This window comes from Myotis yumanensis, unplaced genomic scaffold (assembly GCF_028538775.1).
Source record: "Myotis yumanensis isolate MYYU_CA2020_CCGP unplaced genomic scaffold, mMyoYum1.0.hap1 SCAF_16, whole genome shotgun sequence".
In the NCBI taxonomy this organism is placed as follows: domain Eukaryota; kingdom Metazoa; phylum Chordata; class Mammalia; order Chiroptera; family Vespertilionidae; genus Myotis; species Myotis yumanensis.
This window is the reverse complement of record NW_027223767.1, coordinates 25388087-25393997: the sequence shown is the minus strand read 5'-3', so window position 1 is coordinate 25393997 and position 5911 is coordinate 25388087. Positions and strand designations below refer to the sequence as shown.

The window sequence follows — 5911 nt, the reverse complement described above, 5'->3', positions numbered from 1 at the left end:
CCGGCCAGGCCTAGGGACCCTAACCATTCACAAATTCATGCACCGGGCTTATAGTCTACACTAATAAAAGACAAACATACAAATTGACCATACCTTCACTACACCTTAAGCCATGCCCACGAGCCAATCAGAGTGACCATATGCAAATTAACCCAACCAAGATGGCAGCCAGCAGCCACGGAGCTGGAGCAAGCAGGAGTTGGTTGCCCCCTGCGATAGAGGAAGCCAAGCTTCCCTCCCACCCGCCCTGGCCAGCTCTGAGCTCCTCTCAAGGCTGCAAAGTTTCAATTATAGAAGGTAACTAAATCCAAGAATTAAAAAAAAGAAATAAAAAAGGAGAGGCTGGGAGCTTCTGTCACCAGGGGGGCTTGGCCAGCCTGAAAACGGCCCTCAGCCCCTCACCCAGACTGGCCAGGCACCCCAGTGGGGACCCCCCCCCCCCACCCTAAAGGGGGTGTGGCCAGCCTGAAAACAGCCATCAGCCCCTCACCCAGGCTGACCAAACTTCCATGGGGTGAGGGTCCCCACTGCGGGGGGGAGGGCTTGACAAGCCTGCAAACAGCCATCAGCCCCTCACCCAGGCTGGCCAGGCACCCCAGTGGGGACCCACACCCTGAAGGGGGTGGGACCAACCTGTAAACACCCATCAACCCCTCACCCAGGCTGGCCAGGCACCCCAGCGGGACCCCCACCCTGATCTGGGACACCATTCAGGGCAAACCAGCTGGCCCCCACCCATGCACCAGGCTGCTATCCTAAATAATAAAAGGGTAATATGCAAACTGACCCTAACAGCAGAAAGACTGGGAATGACTGGTCACTATGACACACACTGACCACCAGGGGGCAGACCCTGGTGGTCAGTGCGCTCCCACAGGGGGAGCTCTGCTCAGCCACAAGCCAGGCCTCTAGTATAAATATAAAATACAAATAAAGGAATGATTTTTAGTGGCGCAGATTTTTTTTTTTTCACTGGTTCCTAACTAACAACACGAGGAAAGGAAAGTTCCTTTCTAATTTCCAGTCAAGCTAGATTTTATACTTTTTCCTAAACTCTGAACACATCTTTTTTGCAACGTATGAATTATATTTTGAATATGGAACACTTCATGAATTTGTGTCATCCTTGTGCAAGGGGCATGCTAATCTTCTCTGTATAATTTACAATTTTAGTATCTATCTGTGTTGCCAAACTGAGCATGCAGCACCATGAATGTGTTAACCTATAGAAGTGTTACCATCTAATTGAAAATATTCTGTTTAAAAAAATTTTGTTTTCTTTAAACCAAAAGGGAAAACTGTGTTCTTGCAACTATCTCAGTTTGAATAAAAATGTATTTATTGTTATCTGTGTTGATAAAAAGCTTGAGTTACTCTTTCCCTTGCTCTGTATTCTACAGGAATAAACAGCATACATTTCATATCAAATAGAGACATACACCATTTTGGACAATTTAACCCACTGCATTTATATAGCTATAAAGGGACTGCAGTGCTTTTTAATATCCCATAGTAGTACTTAAAGAGAATAAAAAATGTAAACAGTAAGAAGATACGTTTATTTTAAAAGTGTTCTCTGATCCTGTATCACCACATAATGGTGTGTATAAAATGTGCCACAATTCTGAAGTTAGAGGACATAGAGTATGAAAAATTATATTTATCATTAAAATCTGCCTGTCATTTCTCTTAAAATCTTTATACTTGAGTCATCCTTAGATAGCGTCTTTTAAAAACTGATAAATTCTGTCGCACAGCAGAGTATCTTTTGTTAACTTGTATTATTGGAGAAAAATGCCCTGTGGCTTTTACAATCACACACCCAAGTCGTTTTAGGCTCAATGATTTTATTATCATTCCACCATTTCTTCCAGTGGTTTATCTTCAACTGCCCAAGCACAAGTAGAATGGAAAAAGTAGAACATTTCTCTATTACGTTGCTTTTTACTGTTTAAGCAATCTTCTTTAAAACCAGGAGAAATGTGACAAGAAAACTACTTTGGGGGTATATATTTACAGATTTGTCTCTTTTATTTAATGACCATGAATGCATCTTCATTTTATATGTGTTAGGCCTGTAATTTTACCATAGTAACTAGACTGGATTCTATATACCACTGCATGTTTTATAGCTAAGGATCAATTTAATTCAATAAACATTTTGGTAATATTTTCCCATGTATTTTCTTAAATTGAAGGGACAAAGAGACAGATCTAAGGGACAGATAAAATGATGCCACCAATTTTAAAGAGTTTGACGGTTCCTCAAAAGAGTCTTAACCTTTTTTAAAAAAATACATAACCCTAGTAGGCATCGATTTTACACAAGAGAAATGAAAATATCAAGCCACACAAGAATGTTTACACATATTCACAGCACATTATTTCTAATAGCCGAAAATTGAAAACAACTCAAACGACCACCAAATGATAAGTGGATAAAGATAGTTTACAATAAAAAGAAATGAAATACTGATCCACGGTATAACCTGAATGAATCTTGAAAACATTATGCTCAAAGAAAGCAACACAAAGATAAGATATTATGATTCATTTTATATAAAATGTTCAGAATAGATGAATCTATACAGGAAAAAAATAGATTAGTGATTGCCTACGGCTGGAGGGTGGGATTAAATTGGGGAGTGACTGCCAATGGGCATGGGGTTTCTTTTCAGAGTGGGGAAAAAAAGTTCTAAAGTTAGATCGTGGTAATTCTAAAACAACTCAATAAATACACCTGAAAGTACTACAGTCCTAGCCGGTTTGGCTGAGTGGACAGAGCATCGGCATGCAGACTGAAGGGTCCTGGGTTCAATTCCGGTCAAGGGCACATGCCAGGGTTGTGGGCTTGGTCCCCACTAGGGGGCCTGCAGGAGGCAGTCGATCAATGATTCTCTCTCATCATAGATGTTTCTATCTCTGTCTCCCTCTCCCTTCCTCTCTGAAATCAATAAAAATATATTAAATATATATATATATATATTTTAAAAGTACTGAATAGTTCATTTTAGTGAATTTATGACATTTTAATATATCTCAATAAAGCTGATTTAAAAATCAAGTGTCACTAAGTTATGGAGCTATGCCTATATAACATGATACAATATTAAATAAAAATGCATGGGAGGGTATGTAATTGATTAAACAAGATTTGCCATAGGTTGATAATTGTTGAAGCTGACTGAGCGTATCTGGGAGCTCATTTTATTTTTTCTAGTTTTTTTCCTATGGTCCAAATTTTTGAAATCAGTTTAAAAAATAATTTCCCCAACCTTACTTAAAGATCATGCCCATGTGCTTAGAAAAATTGATTGCACTGTAAGAATAATCCTTATTCCTGTGAAATACCCATTGATTGTGTCAAATTAACAATTGGCAGGTATTAACCACATTTGATGTATTAAATCAAATTCCTAGAATGAGAAAATGTGTCCCCTTGAGAGCTGATGGATTGTGTTCTCTTTGGAAATCAGTCACTTTCTTACTAAGAAGGGAACATTGATGGTTTGACTTTGGATGGAAGGCACACAATGCAATATACAGATCATGTAAAATATACACTTGAAACCTCTATAATTTTATTAACAAATGTCACCCCAATAAATTTAATTTTTAAAAAAGGATGCATTGAGACTTTACATTCTAACTCTTTTGTCTATAGTCTTTTATGTGTAGGAAATGAATGAATCCTTGTAAAAGTTGTAAAATAAATTTTAAAAATCTACCTTCTTCCTCCCTAAAGATTTCCTAACATCCCCTCTGGAAGAAAACTCTCACCTTCCTAAGGAATTAAACCCCATCATTTTATCATAACTAAGATCAAAGCAGGAACGTTTTCTTTTGTCACCTATGACTTGCTACCATTGTTTGCCTTCAGGGAGTCAAGTCCAGAACAGGGCCAGGGTTAGTCAGGACAGGGGTGGTGAATGCTTGCATCCATGCTGCCATTCCCTCATCTCGAATCAGGACAGATGATGCTAATTCATCTCAGAACTCCTTCCTCTTGAGCTTTAGAATCCTTCTCAACAAAATGACCCAGAGACAACACCTCCAGATGGAATTTATATATGAATTAAAACTTATTTGCTCTCCAGGTTTTAGGTATATGGATGCTGAGCTGATATTAGGAATAAAGTTAAGAAAAGGTTGGTATTTCGATTCAGCATGAGAGTAAATGTTAATCCTAGAATTAAAGGCTTTAGCAAGGCACAGCACTAGTATTAGGGTTTTAGCTAAGATTAGTGGTAGAATTAGGGTTAGTTTTAGATGGCATAATTATAATTTTATACTAGAGTTATGTCTTAGAACTTTTTGCTTAATATTAAAAAGGATGAAGTTAGAATTGAGTGTATTTTACTGTGATGACTAGATGAATATCTTTTTAGTACTGTATATATTTATTCAATAGTAGAAGAAACTAGTACATTTTTTTCTTAGCCAATACTTCTATTGGTTTTAACCTTTGTTTTCAACAGACTCTATTTCATACAAATTTATTATATATACAGCGTGTCCCAAATATGTATACACACTTTGAATAATAATTAATTCCAATGGGTTATATCTGGAAAGAAAGAAACATCCATTGAGCTTTTAGCTGTCAAGTGTATATATATTTTTTGGGACACCCTGTATGTATTCAATTACATTTTACTCTCATATTATTTTGTATTGCTTTCAGGTATGCAGCATAGTGGAAAACCTTACAAAGTGGCGCCCTGATATGTCCAGTACCCACCTGGCACAAGACACAATTATTACAATATTATTGACTACATTTACATGCTGTATTTTACAACCGTCGGACTATTTTGTATCTACCAATTTGTACTTCTAAATCTCATCACCCCTTTCACCCAGTCCCCTGACCTCTCTCCCCTCTGGTACCACCAATCGGCTCTCTGTGTCTATGAGACTTTCAACTTTTTTATTTTGTTCTTGAGATTCCACATACAAATGAGATAACATGTTATTTGTCTTTCTCTGGCTGACTTATTTTATTTAGCATTATACTTTCTAGATCCTTCCAGGAATATCTTGAAAATATTGCAAAACATTTCAACGCTCACATATTTCTTCTCTTACTGCTTATCTTATGCATGTATTTTGCAAGAATAATGAAAGGACTTAAAAAAAACCCTAAGGTGATACTAATAACTGAGCTCTTAAATTAGTAGTTTTATCTTGTAGATTGTTCTATATGACTCCCAGATTTTATGAGTTAATTGTAATATTTGCTTAATAACATTTGTTAGGCTGCTTAACAAAGTCACTGCAAAATGTTTCATGTATCTCTTAATCACCATTGCAAAAAAATAAAAATCCAAATCAAGGTGACCAAAAAAAGCCAGTAATGACAGACACGGAGCAATGATCTGCGTACAGAGTGGAACAATAGCAAGCCAAACAACAGGCACATCCTTCATGAGAATACACGGCTTAGTTCCAACCACAATGTAACATTTATATTCTATGAACGTGACAGCAACCACCGCACAGGCATTGCTGCTCAGTTCCACCAACCTTACCCAATTTATCATTCTTGCTTCAAAACAGAAAGCAGGAAATGTTTTCTAGGTATTAGGAGCCATGCCAAACAGGGTGAAATGTTACATCCCTTTAAGAAATTGCTCATTTTAAACCGTAAAAAAGAAACGGGCCTTGACTGACACAATGCCATTGGATAAGTGTGGTTTTCTTGCTAGTTTGCTAACTAGCTCTCTACTTCTTTTCCTCTGTTTTTCCATTTGAATCAAAGCGAATAAATGTAGTTCATTAAGAACAAGACAAAAATAAGTTTTTTTTAAAGAGAGAATAGGAAAACAAGGGTAAAATGTGTATGTCAAGACCAGAGGAATGGCACTGGCTGGTTGGCTCAGCTGGCTGGCGCATTGTCCCATCCACCAAA

At 37.5% G+C, this 5911-nt stretch overlaps 1 non-coding gene across 1 annotated transcript; it reads right to left on the bottom strand.

The window, feature by feature from the left end:
* Positions 1-1091: 1091 nt before the first annotated feature.
* LOC138995198 (U6 spliceosomal RNA) lies at positions 1092-1194 on the bottom strand. The gene has a single exon (XR_011468532.1). It is a non-coding gene; the product is annotated as a U6 spliceosomal RNA (small nuclear RNA).
* Between the last annotated feature and the right edge of the window lie 4717 nt (positions 1195-5911).